The 15,434-nt window shown below is 39.0% G+C and overlaps 1 long non-coding RNA gene and 1 pseudogene across 2 annotated transcripts in view; both read right to left on the bottom strand.

Annotated features, from left to right (window-relative positions):
- The window catches only part of LOC144337558 (uncharacterized), a 119,445-nt gene that overhangs the window by 51,497 nt on the left and 52,514 nt on the right, over nucleotides 1-15,434 (bottom strand). The gene's annotated exons all lie outside the window — the stretch shown is intronic.
- Nucleotides 51-807, bottom strand: LOC699137 (deoxyuridine 5'-triphosphate nucleotidohydrolase, mitochondrial pseudogene; annotated as a pseudogene). The gene has a single exon (XR_001442422.3). The product of XR_001442422.3 is annotated as a deoxyuridine 5'-triphosphate nucleotidohydrolase, mitochondrial pseudogene (transcript).

Raw genomic sequence — 15,434 nt, 5'->3', positions numbered from 1 at the left:
GTCACCACAAAGCAGATTTACATACAACCATCAATTGCAGAAAAACAAAGTTTCTTTTTGATCCAAACACAAAAAGCTTTGTGTTTTATTTTTTTATGATCTCTTCCTTGACCATAAAAAAAAAAAAAGGTAAAAAATGCAGTACTTTTTGAAGGTGAAGCTAGTAAGTTTACAGAAGTGCAAAATACCAAAACACTTTAAGCAAAAACTTTTTTTTTTTTTAAGAAAAAGGTATGACTTCTCGTTTTCTGTTCTTGGCATAAATTTTAATTCTTTCCAGTGGAACCAAAACCACCTGAACCCCTTTCGGTGTCATCCAAAGCTTGAACTTCTTCTATTTCTGGATAAAAAATCCGTTCGCAAATGAGTTGTGCAATTCGATCACCCTTTTTGACTTCAAACTTTTCTTTGCCAAAATTAAACAGTACAACACCAACATTTCCTCTATAATCTTCATCTATGACACCAGCTCCTACATCAATAAAGTGTTTTGCAGCCAAGCCTGACCTTGGAGCTACTCTTCCATAACACCCAGAAGGGAGCGCTATCTGAATGTCCGTTTTCACAAGAGCTTTATCCATAGGTGGTATTGTATAATCATAGGCACTGTACAGGTCGTAGCCCGCGGCCCGCGCGGAGCCCCGGGTGGGGGCAGTGGCGTGCTTGGAATGCCTGGCAAAGCGGAGCTGCATGCCGCCCTCCTCTGCAGGCCGGGGCCGCTTACTGGGTGAAATGGCGGGTGTCTCTTCAGAGCAGGGCATGGGAAAGCCAGAAGGCCAGCGAGGAGAGCGCCCGAGGAACAAGAGAGCGCACGAAGAGTTCGAACACACCTAAAATTTAATAACTGTTGTGCTGTTGTTTTCTTCTGCAAAACAGTTTTCCCCTCCTGTTTCCCATTTTTATGAAATGGAAATCATATGGGACCAACGTAATTGCAAAATAAGCTTTAGTCTTATACCTGAATTCTTTACACAAAGTGCAGCAAGAGTGTAGATTCAAGGCCTCTATGAATACATATATGTTGTGTGTATATATATATATGTATAAATATAAGAATATACACATATTCTATCATGTAGAATGGCACTAAAGTATATTAATGGCAGCAAATCTGTACAAGTCTGCAGCAGCCTCAATTCTTGCTTCTTCAGAAGAAAGAACTCAACTAAGGGTCATAAGGCAGAAGAAGAGACTGGGGCCAGTTTCACAACAAGAGTGAAAGTTTATTTAAAAGCTTTAGAGCAGAAATTAAAGAAAGTAAAGTACACTGAAAACAGGGCCAAACAGGTGATGAGATTTCAGGTGTGTGGTTTGACCTGTGACTTAGGTGTTTGTATGATGGAATAATTCTGGGGTCTGCATCTCTTCTCCCCTGATTCTTCCCTTAAAGTGGGCTCTCTGCATGTGCAGTGGCCCACGAGCACTTAGGAAGGGAGCCTGTGTAGTGTGTTTCCTGGAGTACAGTTGGAAAACAGAGACCAAAATAAAAGCTATGTATGTCAATAAAATTGGTCTCCTAATAAAATCCTCTTATAAATTTCTATCATTTTTATGTTGCCTTGGCATCTATTTTTAATCTCCTTGAACATACCCAAATTCCTTCTCTCTCTTTCTCTCTCTTCTTTGAGATGTAAATTTACTACCTACTTTCTCTAAAACTCGGCAAGGGCTTCCTCAGATAAATTGTAACTTTTTCTATTTACAAAACCACAATTCAAATCCAACAGCTTTTTTTAAAGTGAGTTTTATGGGTTTCATGCATAAAGTTTTAAACTCAAAAATCTAAAGTATTTCTGTCATCCCTCTATCTTTATGTGCACATGTATATGTTCTATGTTGTATCACATATATGTATATGTCCATACCTGTGTTTATATACTGTTTAGACATGGTATCAAATAAATATAAAAATAAATGCATACTAATCAATTAAGTAAATAACCCAAATGCTTTTCAACCCATGTGATTTTAGTAATCTTCAATAATGGAAGAACACCTCAAATGAGCATGCATACCTATCCGCAGCCTCCTTATAAAAATTATTAGCCATGAATTTTATATCCAGCAAAACTAAAGTTCATAAAGGAAAGATAACAGACTTTTTCAGACAAACAAATGCTGAGACAATTTGCCACTACCAAGCCAGCACTACAATAACTGCTCAAAGGAGCTCCAAATCTTGAAACAAATCCTGGAAACACATCAACACATAACCTATAAAACAAAAATACAATAAATAAATGAATAAAACCAAGGTATCCAGGCAACAAATAGCAGGATGAATGGAACAGTACCTCACATCTCAATACTAACATTGAATGTAAGTGGTCTAAATGCTCCACTTAAAAGATATACAATTTCAGAATTGATAATAATTCACTAAGCAAGTGTCTACTGCCCTCAAGAGATTCCCCTAACCATAAAGGGTCATATAAACTTAAGGTAAAAGGATAGAAGAAGATACCCCATGGAAATGGCGACAAAAGTGAGCAGGAGTAACTATTCTTATATCAGAAAAAACTAACAGCAGTTAAAAAAGACAAAGAGCGACATTATATAATAATAACCGGACTTGTCCCACAGGAAAATATCACAATCCTAAATATATATGCACCTAACACTGGAATTCCCAAATTTATGTAACTATTACTACTAGACCTAGGAAATGAGATAGACAGTAACACAATAATAGTGAGGCACTTCAGTACTCCACTGACAGAACAAGACAGGTCATCAAGACAGAAAGTCAAGAAACAAACAGTGGATTTAAACTATGCCCTAGAGCAAAGAGACTTAAGATATATTTACAAAATATTCGACCCAACAACCCAGAATATACATTCTATTCACCAGTACATGGAACTTTCTTCAAGATAGGCCATATGAAGGCCACAAAACAAGTCTCAATAAATTTAAGAAAACTGAAATTCTATGAAGTACTCTCTCAGACAACAGTAGAATAAAACTGAAAATCAACTCCAAAAGGAACCTTCAAAACCATGCAAACACATGCATATTAAATAACTTGATCCTGAATGATCGTTGGGCCAAATATGAAACCAATATGGAAATTTGAAAATTCTTTGAACTGAACAATAATGACTCATCCTATCAAAACATCTGGAATTCTGCAGAGTGTGCTAAAAGTTCATAGCTTTAAATGCCTACATCAAAAAGACTGAAAGAGCCCAAATAGATAATCTAAGGTTACATTTCTAGAAATTCAAGAAACAAGAACACACCAAACCCAAACCCAGCAGAAGAAAGAAAATAACCAAGATCAGAGCAGAACTAAATGAAGTTGAAACAAAATAATACAAAATATAAATAAAATATAAAGTTGGCTTTTTGGAAAAATAAATAAAATTGATAGACCATTGGCAAGACTAACCAAGAAAAGAAGAGAGAAAGGTCAAATAAGCTCATTTAGAAATGAAATGGGAGCTATTACCACCAACGCCACAGAAATACAAAAGATCATTCAAAGGTAGTATGAACACATTTATGTGCATAAACTAGAAAACCTAGAGGGGATGAATAAATTCCTGGAAATATAAAACCCTCCTAGATTAAATCAGAAAGAATTCAAAACCCTGAACAGACCAACAAAAAGCGGCAAGATTGAAAAGATAATTTAAAAATTAACAACAAAACAAATTCCAGGACCAGATTGTTTCACAGCTGAATTCTACTAGATATTCAAAGAAGAGTTGGTAGCAATTCATTTGACACTATTCCACATGCTAGAAAAAGATGAAATTCTTCCTAAATCATTCCATGAAGCCAGTATCACCCTAATATCAAAACCAGAAAAAAACATAACAAAGAAAACTACAGACCAGTATCCCTGATGCACACAGATGCAGAAAAACTTAACAAAATACTAGCTAACTGAATCCAATAGCGTATCAAAAACATAATCCACCATGATCAAGTAGGTTTCATAATAGGGATGCAGGAATGGTTCTACATACACAAGACAATAAATGTGGAACAGCACATAAACAGAATTTAAAAATCACATGATCCTCTCAGTAGACACTGAAAAGGTACTTGACAACATCCAGCATCGTTTTATGATTAAAACGCTCATCAAAATTGGCACACAAACCCACAGCCAACATAATGCTGAATGAGAAAAAGTTGAAAGCATCACTCTCCGCAGGGGAACAACACAAGGATGGCCGCTCACTCTCACCATTTTTATTCAACAGAGTACTGAAAGTCCTAGCCAAATCAATCAAACAAGGCGATAATAAAGGGCATCCAAATTGATAAAGAGGAAGTAAAACTGATGCTGCTTGCTGATGATATAATTGTATACCTAGAAGACCCTAAAGACTCCTTCAGAAAGCTGCTAAAATTGATAACTGAATTCAGCAAAGTTTCAGTATACAAAATTAATGTGCACAAATCAGTAGCTCTGCTACACACCAACAGTGACCAAGCAGAGAATCAAATCAAGAACTGAACCCCTTTTACTACAGCAGTTTTAAAGAAATAATAACTCAGCATATATCTAAACAAGGAGGTGAAAGACCTCAAGAAAAACTACAAAACACTGCTGAAAGAAATCATAGATGATGCAAAAAATGAAAATGGACCCCATCCTCATGGATGAATAGAATCATTGTTGTGAAAATGACCACACCGACAGAAGCAATCTACAAATTCAATTCAATTCCCATTAAAATGCCACCATCATTTTTCACAGAACTAGAAAAACAATTCTAAAATTCATATGGAACCAGACAAGAGCCAACACACCCAAAGCGAGACTAAGCAAAGAGAACAAATCTGCTCGCGTCGCATCACCTGACTTGCAAAAATACCCTAAGACCAAAGTCACCAAAACAGCTTGGTGCTGGTATAAAAATAGGCACATAGACCAATGGAACAGAATACAAATCCCAGAAATAAACCTAAATACTTACAGCCAACTTATCTTTGACAAAGAACACCAAAACATAAAATAGTAAAGGACACCTTATTCAACAAATGGTGCTGAAATAATTGGCAAGCCAAAGCAGGAAAATAAAACTGGGTCCTCATCTCTCACCTTATACAAAAATCAACTCAAGATGAAACAAGGACTTAAAACTAAGACCTGAAACTATAAAAATTCTAGAAGATGACACTGGAAAAATCCTTCTGAACATTGGCTTAGGCGAAAAGTTAATGACCAAGAACCCAAAAGCAAACGCAACAAAAGCAAAAATAAATAGGTGAGAATTAAACTAAAGAGCTTCTGCACAGCAAAGCAACAGTCAGCAGACTAAACATATAACCCACAGAGTGAAAGAAAATCTTCACAATCTATACATCTGAAAGATAACCAATATCCAGAATCTACAAGAAACTCAAACAAATTAGTAAACAAACAATCCCATGAAAAAGTGGGCTAAGTATGTGAATAAAGAATTCTCAAAAGAAGATATACAAATGGTTATCAAACATATGAAAAAATGCTCAATATCACTAATGATCAGGGAAATAAAGGGCAAATCAAAACCACAATGTGATACCACCTTACTCCTGCAAGAATGTTCATAATCAAAAAATGAAAAAATAACAGTTGCTGGGCAGGCACAGTGGCTGACACCTGTAATCCCAACACTTTGGGAGTCCAAGACCGGTGGATCACTTAAGGTCAGGGGTTTGACACCGGTGTGCACAGCATGGTGAAACCCTGTCTCTACTAAAAATACAAGAAAATTACCCAGGTGAGGTGGTGCATGCCTGTAATCCCAGCTACTCCAGAGGCTGAGGCAGAAGAATGGCTTGAACCTGGGAGGCAGAAGTTACAGTGAGACAAGGTCTTGTCACTGCACTCTAACCTGGGTGAAAGAGCAAGACTCCATCCATCTCAAAAATAAATAAATGAAAGTAATAGATGTCGATGTGGAAGCGGTGAAAAGGGAACACGTCTACACTGCTGGTGGGAACGTAAACTATAAATGAGTGGGTAAAGAAATTGTCATATATACATGATGGAATACTACTCAGCCATAAAAGGAATGAATTAATGGCATTCCTAGCAACCTGGAAGAAACTGGAGACTCTTATTCTAAGTGAAGTAACTCAGGAATGGAAAACCAAACACTGTATGTTCTCACTCATAAGTGGGTGCTAAGCTATGAGGATGCAAAGGTATAAGAATGATACCATAGACTCAGGGAAAAGGGTGGGAAGGGGGTGAACGATAAAAGACTACAAATTGAGTTGAGTGTATACTGCTCTGGTGATGGGTGCACCAAAATCTCACAAATCACCACTAGAGAACTTATGTAATTAAATACCAAATCCCCAAAAATCTATGGAAAAATAGGTTTAAAAATAAAATAAAATGGCAAAAAATTTAAAAACAGCGTTCCTAAAAAATTCTAAAATTTAAAAAAAAAGAAAAAAAAAAAGGCCCTGAAGGTCACATACCAGAAAACTCTATTATGCTGCCTCTTAGTGCATATGTTTGAGCCCACTGGCTCAACTTCTGAGAACTTATCGGGAAGCAGCTGATCACCTGTTTCCGCTCTTTTCTATCTATTGTGAGACTGTATCTCCCTGGCACTACCTGCAGCCAATTATTACTTTAGAGAGACAGTTAACAAGCAACTGACTTGACCATCACCTGGTGATGATCACTTGCCATTTCTAATATGGGGGTGGTGGAAGGATCTCTCCTGCCTGCTCATGTCTGACCAGCTACCTACTGTAACACTTTCAGATTTTTTGTTGTTGTTGTTGAAGACAGAGTCTCACTCTATCACCTAGGCTGGAGTGCAGTGGCACGGTCTCAGCTCACTGCAACCTCTGCCCTCGGGTTCACACCATTCTCCTGCCTCAGCCTCCCGAGTAACTGGGATTACAGGCGCACGCCACCATGCCCGGCTACTTTTTTGTATTTTTAATAGAGTCGGGGTTTCACCGTGTTAGCTAGGATGGTCTCGATCTCCTGACCTGGTGATCCACCCGCCTCGGCCTCCCAAAGTGCTGGGATTACAGGCGTGAACCACAGCATCCGGCCAACTGTGTATTCTTTATGACACAGGCATATAAACTTAAACGTGCTGGCTCTCTTGGAGCTGCCAGTAATATATCATCCATAAAATGAATAATCTTGCTATTACAAAATTCTTTTCCACTGGGGAGCAAGGCTGATCTACATGTTACTGATACATGACAGGACTATTCAGCATTCCCTGAGGAAGCACTTTCCAATAAAATCGGCAAGCTGACCTTTCATTATTAATAGCTGATAATGTAAATGCAAAATTTTCTCTGTTCTGTTCTGTGAAAGGAATAGTATAAAAACAATCTTTTAAGTCAATCACAATTATAGGCCAGTCTTGACGAATTGCCATGCGGGAAGGGGTCCCATAGGCTGTAGGTTAGCATTAATAGCACATAAGTCATGCAAAAGTTTCCATTTGCCAGACTTTTGGGAATGAGGAAATGGGTGAATTCCAAGGACTGTTAGATGGTTCTATATGGTCGGCTTTTAATTGTTCCTCAACTAATTCATGGGCTCTTTGTAATTTCTCTACCTTCAGAGGTCCCTGTTCTACCCAATTAAAATTTTGAGAGACACACATCAGGGGTAGTAGAGGAAAAACAGTGGCCATAATTATAATTTAAATTTAACTTAAATTTTAACAGAGAATTATAATTTGAGATGTTCCTTGTATACAAGGAACACATGAAATTTTACCATGAGCCGCCCGTGGAGCTGGAGGGCAGCGAAACAGATCCTGGGCAGTGGTCGCACTGTGCTTGCATAGGCGCCACTTTTTGTCTGTGCTGCTTTTTGTCTGCCCCGCTCCCTCCTGCCACCGCTGGGCGGAGGTTGCCATCCTGGGCGGACCTTGTCAGCTTGGACACTACAAGCGTTTTTCTCCCTGAGCCTTTCCTTATACCTGCCGCCCCCTGGGCTGGACTGCTTCCGCTTCTAATGCCTTTTCTTACCTCTTTATAAACATACACCTGATTGCCTTATTGATTTTGCATCACCGAGGAAGCTAAAAGCTTCCCTTCTAATGCTGCTTACTTAAGACAGGGTCCCATAGCTGTAGTGTATGCCTTCTTTTCTCTTATTTATTGGAGCATGGGACTCAGGCAAAACCTCCCTTTCCTCTTTGTTATTTTGGCCCCGTGATAGTGGGGTTGAGGGACTCAGAGGTGGTAAAGTAGGTGATGGTTCCTTCTCCTTCCCTTTTTTAGGCTCTTCTGTGTATAATGGGACCAGAATTGCCCTCATTTAGCTCATAGCATTAAAGATTATACTGGGACCCGCTGCTCTTGCACATGAGGTCAGGAGATCGAGACAATCCTGGCTAACATGGTGAAACCCAATCTCTACTAAAAATACCATATTGGCCAGATGTGATGATGGGTGCCTGTAGTCCCAGCTATGCAGGAGGCTGAGGCAGGAGAATGGCGTGAATCAAGCAGACGGAGCTTGCAGTGAGCCGAGCTTGTGCCACTGCACTCCAGCCTGGGTGACAGAGCAAGACTCTGTCTCACAAAAAAAAAAAAAAAAAAGAAAGAAAGAAAGAAAAAAGAAAAGAAAAGAAAAAACAACCGCAACAACAAAAAGATTTCTTCCCACCTGTTCCCAAAGCTCTATGTCTCGCTTACCTTCTTCCAGGAACCACAGGTTAAGTAATACAATTTGCATTAGGTCCCTTAATTGAGCCTGCAAAACCAAGGCTCCAGTGGCTTTAAGCAGCTGTTTGAATACTTTTAGATACTGCTTCTGTTGTGCTGATAACTGTTGTCCCATTATTAAACCCTACCCTGAACAATTCCCTCGAACTTGGAGATCCCAAGCGGGCACCGATGACCTACTGACTTACTGACTTATCGACTTACTGACTTACCAACCGCATAGTCTTCACCTTAGTTTTCGAGGCTTCTGTGGCAATTATTTGCAGCTATACCTCAGACCTGGGAACCAACATGCAAGGTCCTCACACCAGGCACCAACTGTCTGGGTCCGACCAGCAGACCCTGACCCAGCAATGGAGGAACAAATACACTCAGACACAAATATCCAGTGAAAGAGCAGGCTAGGTGGCCAAATCACTCACCAATACCAAGAAGGGTCTGGTAAAGAGTTAACAGCCTTGGCCCTGATCAGCCAGGCAAGTTTGCGTTTATTTAGTACAGATTAAATGACAAAGGTCTTGAGTAAACACCACTATAAGGTAATTGACATTGCCAACCTCCCTCAGAATAGTTCCCCTGAGTATAAGGTTAAATGTTGGATTTAGGACCACCTGAGTAAACAAGCTATTTAGATAAACTCCTCTACATTCCTATGTACCCAAGCCCTAAGCTTTTAAGATAATTCAGCTGCCTTCAGCCAAACCTTTCACTGAAGCTATGAAAACCCCCAGACTTCCAAGAAGGTTTGTGACTATTTCCTATAAATATCTTTACAATTTTTCCTCTAAAACATTTCCCACCATGAAGTCCCACAGTTGAAAAGACAGGGAAGGGCGTTACACAAGCAAGAAAGAACTAGAACAAGTTTGGCCATAAGAAAGTAAAATGTTGGTCAGGTCTTTCAACACAGATCAAAAAAAAAAAAAGGGAGATTGGGGCCACTTTATGAGGACACTGCATGGCAGCCTACATAATGAGAACTTCATCCTACAGATAAGAGAAGTCACTGGAAAGCTTTGAGAAGGTCACAAACGTGACAAACAGCATTTCCAGGAAGATTACCCTGACCAGTATTAGGCAAGATAAGTTGGGAAATGATCTTCAACTTTAGCAACTTAATAGAAATGTCTAAAAGATCTATATTTCTTTTCTTCTCATGTTTAATTTTGAAATCATTTCAGACTTTCTAAAATGTTCCAAAAATAGGCAAAGTCCTCATATGCTTTTCATTCAACTTCCCCAAATATTAACATTATAGATATGCACCTAACAAGAAACATCAATAAATGATTATTAACACTGTAAAATGCATGCCTGTACAGACCTTATCCAAATCCCCTCGATGTTCTGACTAATGTCCTTTTTCTGGACCAGGATCCCATCTAGTATCACACATTGCTCTTCATTGTACTCTTCTCTCAGTCTCCTTTAATCTGGGAAAGTTAGGATTTACCTTTAAGAGCTTCACCTTTTTGAAGCGTATTGGTTACTTATTTTGTAGCATGACCCTCAGTTTGGACATTTCTAATATTTTCTCATGATTAAACTCAGGTTATACACTTTGTACAAGAATACCACAGGGATGATTCTACACCTTCTCCATCAATTATATTAGAATGCCCTAAGATGTCGTTATCTCTTATTACTGGGGATGTTAACTTTGATCACTGGGTTAAAGTTCCTCCACTGCAAAATGACCCTTTTCCTTGAAAGCATTTTTAAGCAACCAATCCCTGGGCTACACCACACATCAGACAAATCAGATATGCTTGAGGGATAGTACAGGCATTTGTAGGCTTTAATGACCTACAAGTGACTCTAATCAGTATTCGGAGTTGAAAACCTATGGCTTAGACAGTGAAGATTAGAATCGTGAAAATCAGCTATGAGACCATTCCTAAGGTTTCTCTTCTAAAAAAAAAAAAATCTAATTCTAAACAAAAGCAAATACATCTGGATTTTGGCATTGACATATGGTAGAGAAATAGAGGAAAAATAGAAATCACCTGATGGGGAAAGAAATGAGTGAGTAGACTGCAGTCCAATTTCAAAAAAAAAAAAAAAAAAAAAAAAAGGCAGAATCAGCTGTGGTGACACTTGCTTTTAATTCAAGCATTTTGGGAGTGAAAGTGGGCAGATAACTTGAGCGCAGAAGTATGAGACCAGCCTGGGATTTCTCCAGCCTGGGTGAAACCCCATCTCTACAGAAACAAACAAAAAATTAGCTAGGCATGGTAGCACGTGCCTGTGATTCCAGCTACTCAGGAGGCTGAGGCAGGAGGATCTCTTGAGCTCACAAGGTTGAGGCTGCAGTCAATTATGATCTCGCCACTGCACTTCGAGCTCGGGATGAGAGTGAGACACTCTCTCTTTAAATTAAAAAAAAAAAAAAAGAAACCAGTAAAAATAATGTACTAAGGTCAGATCTACTACAAAAATTGCATCTTATTCTGTGATGTTTAAACGCTATAACTAAAATAGAACAACGAGGTGTTTCCATACGAATAGCTGAAAGATTCTGTACTCTTTATGCAGCTGCATCATATTCTATTGTGTAGACATAAGGTAACCTGTTTAATTAGCATTGTGCTTGTGAAAGTCTAGGTTGTTCCCAATATTTTGCTGTTAAACAAACAATACAGTGAATAACCCTGATTAGGTGTCATTTTTTATGACTGGGACTGTGATAAATTTTTCCTAGTAAAGTTTGGGAGGCAAAAATATATATTTTTAAAATTTTGACATGCATTAAGAAATTTTGCTCTACAAGATTTGTACAAATTTTTATGTTCCAAGAAAAGTAGGGGAGAGTAATATCACCTCAGTTGCTCTCACACAAATATCCTGAGTGACAGGACCTTTAGGGACACAGGCACACAGCCATATCCCTGGTGCCCAAACAGGGCAGGGGCCTCTGGATCCTGGGAAGCTCCAGGAAAGGTGAGGGTTCCCTCTAGAGGACACGCTGCTAAGGATCAGAAAGGGGCCAAGGAAGTCGAGAGATTACAGCAGGTTTTAAACTAAGGGAAAGTTCAAGTGGAGGGCGTTAAGGCTCAAGGAGCAAGCTGAGGTGAGAAAGTGGTAGAGACTGATGGAAGGAGAAGGTAAAAAGCTCCAGGGAAGCTAGGGGAGGCACATCAGGGCTCTCCACCTCTCCTCAGCATTGAACTTTGTAGTGGTCATGCTGGTGGGGCTCTGTGAGCTCTAGAATGTTCAGCACTATCTGGGGACTCTTCCTGCTCAAGGCCAGCAGGACTCCCTCTCCCAGCTCTGACAAAGAGCAACGTTTCCAGGCTTTGCCAAATGCTTTTCTGAATGAAAAATTTGCCCCTGGCAGAAGCTATAATCTACACTAATCTATAAAAGCAAATCAGCACTAAAACCCATCACCTCTTGGTAAAAGAATTACAAGTGTGAGATGGGTAAAATGGAGGTCTTCAATATCTATTGAAAGGACATTTACTTATTCAGTAATTTGATGTCCCAGAAGGCATGTTTAGAGGTGATGCCGCATGGCTGCCTGTACCTCACAGCAGAAAGGGTGTGGGTTTTCCAAGGGTCTGTAACCGTGAACCGGAAAGGTCTGTAACTGCGAAAGGGAATGACACCCACTGGGTTACATTAAAAAGTGGGATGTAGGGAATTCTGTAGATATTGGGAGAAAAAAATACACAAAGTAAACCCAAACACCATTCTGATTCTCTCACCATCTTAGGGCCATCTTGGTTATCTATGAATGGTAGCATAGGGATTTTTGCGTATTTTCAAAATTGTATACTGTTGGACCATTTTTAAAATAGGAATAAATCCCAAATTGGAACAAGAAACTGGACACTGCTGGAGTCTCACTTTTGGCCAGGAGAGCTGACAATATCCTGCTCCTCCTGGCCTGGACACTGTCTGGCTCAGGGGCATAAATGTTCTCTTATTATGGAGAAAGAAGATGTTTTGAACATTCTCACCATTCACCTATCCACCTCTCACACCCGTCGACCTCTCAAACCTCTTGCCCACTCCTGGATTTCTTTCTTAATTGACTGAGCTCTATTTCTGTCCCTCATCCATTTCAACATGTGGTGGGTCCAGGTGGTGGCTTCTACCCATGATTTTGTTGGAAAAAAAAAAAGAGAGACAGTCAAAATTACTTTCCCTGACACCTCCTTAAACTGATCTCCACCTGCAGCCCCATGATCATTACCAGCAGCATCTAGACACTTTTTTTGGTAGTTAGATGCTTTCCATCTCTCATTAGGAAATGTGACTCTCTCCACCCTGCATAAAGATTTCCCAGTAGAAATGAACACAGAGATACTGCCTGTGTGTTCGCAAAGGAAATGGTTTCTAGAAGAACATATGAAAGCTGCAATTATAGAAAAGACAACACAAAACATATATTATGTAGATGACTCTCACAATTTCTTTAAGAGATACATTGTAAAATATCACCTTAATAATTATTCTAGAAGAATAAAGCGTGCATACTGTTTTCTTAAATAAATTTTAATAAAATGGTTCCTTCCATGTGCCCAGGATGGGCCTCTGAACAAAATTCTCCATTTTCAGAGGCAATGCCTGACAGGATGACATGGACTTAGGCCTGATATGCAGCCATTCCTGTCTACCATGACCCTGCTGCAGAACAGTATCAGCCCAGGGCCCAAATCTCCTGCTGAAGAGCTGAGTGAGAAAATTGAATATCTAAAGCTTCTTACCTTTTTCCACTCCACTGCAATGGGTACCAGTGCAGTCCATTTGCCCCTGAGGACATCCACCTGCTGGTCTTTGGCTTCTAAGAGTCAGCCCTCACTGGCTTCTCTGAGTCTCAGCTGTTTTCATTCTACTGAGTGATGTACACAGCTAACCTGACAACATTGTGCCCCAAAGCAATGTTTTCTGTGTCCCTCATTATGGAGCTCACTTTCCCTCACCACATGGGTAAGTGCTTCCAGGGTCTCTCAATTCCTCAACTCACATTTTAACACAGTTCCTCAGCAAAGGAAGTGATGATAATTTACCTACTTTGATAAAATTCCTGAAAAGATCCCTAGACTGCAAAATTTCAGTCAAAAGAAGACAGAAAATGCTTTCTAATTGCAAAACATTGGCCTCCTTGCTTTTCAAAAAAGTATCCTTGAAAGAGCCAAAATAATTTTGCAAAAATAAATTGCAGAACTTAAACTTTCTTATTTGAAATCTCACAAAACATTACAACTATTAAAAACAGAGGCTCCTGACATAAGAATACAAATAGGGACCAAAGGGATACAATTGAGAGTCCAGAAATAAACCCTCACCCTCATAGTTCATTGCTCTTGCATAAGGGTGTCAAGATAATTTAATGGAGGAACAATCATCCTCTCAAATAACGGTGCAGAAACAACTAGATAACCACATGCAAAACAATAAACTTAGAGAACTATACTTCCAACCATATCAAACAATTATCTAAAAATGGATCAGCGAGTTAATTATAAGATTTATAACCATAAAAACATCTTAGAAAAAGACATAGGGGTAAAACTTAATGACCTCAAATGCGCAATGCATTCTCAAGTATGACCCAAATGCATGAGACACAAAAAGGAAAAACAGATAAACTGGGCTAAAGACGCAAGCCTTTATGCATCAAAGGATATTATCAAGAAAATAAAAAGACCAAACACAGAATGACACATAACAGTTGCAAATCACTCAGACAATGGTTTCATGCCCAGAATATATAAAGAACTGCTACAACTCAAAAACACAAAGACAAACCACCCAATTTATATAAATGGGCCAAAGGACTCAAATGGACTTTTCTTCAAAGAAGATATGCAAATCATCAAGAGGAACATGAAAAGAAACTCAACATCATTAGTCATTAGGAACACACAAAGTCAAAGCCACAATGAGATACCACATTACACCTATAAATATGGCTACCGTTCTTTCAAAATAACAAGTGAAAGCCTTATGTAGAATTTGGAATCCTCATGCACTGCTGGTGAGATTATAAAAAGGTACAACCACTAGGAGAAACAGTTGTGCTGCTCCTCAAGAAGATAATCATAGAATTCTCATACAGAATAACATCCATTCCTAGGTATATACCCAAAGAATTGAATCCAGGGACTCAAACAGGTACTTACCTAGGATGTTGATTGCAGCATTATTCACAAAAGATAAAATATGAAAACAATCCAAGTGTTCATCAACACATGAATAAACAGATGTGGTCACACATACAACTGAATGTTAATCTGCCATAAAGAGGAATGAAGCTCTGACATCCGCTGGAACATGCATGGACTTTGGAAACCTTATGCTAAGTGACATGTCAGAAACAAAATAGCATATATGTATAATTCCATTTATATGAAACATCAAGAATAGGCAAATTCATAGAGACAGAGTAGAGATGATCAAGGTCTAGGGTGGAAAATACAGGGAGTTATTATTGTTTCAAAGATACAAAGTTTCAGTTTAAAATGATAAAAATTTTCTCAGAAAAATAGTGGTGATGGTAACTGAACACTGTGTATGTGGCTAATTCCACCTGATTACACATTTTGAAATGGTTAGTATAGCACATTATTCACAGAACTGTGAAAAATTGATTTCCATTATTTAATTCACCCAGGCTAAGGTGTTTGTTACGGCAGCTGAAGCCCATGAATACATCATCTGAACCAGTGTTTTCAATGACATATATCACTCTTTCAATCAAGTTAGCTGGAAGCTCCTGTGCCCAGAAGAAGCAGAGGTTCCAAAACAAGAGCTCCAGCAAG

This window comes from Macaca mulatta, chromosome 19 (genome assembly GCF_049350105.2).
Source record: "Macaca mulatta isolate MMU2019108-1 chromosome 19, T2T-MMU8v2.0, whole genome shotgun sequence".
Lineage (NCBI taxonomy): Eukaryota > Metazoa > Chordata > Mammalia > Primates > Cercopithecidae > Macaca > Macaca mulatta.
Note: the sequence above shows the minus strand (reverse complement) of the source record. Positions and strands in the feature narration are given on the sequence as shown.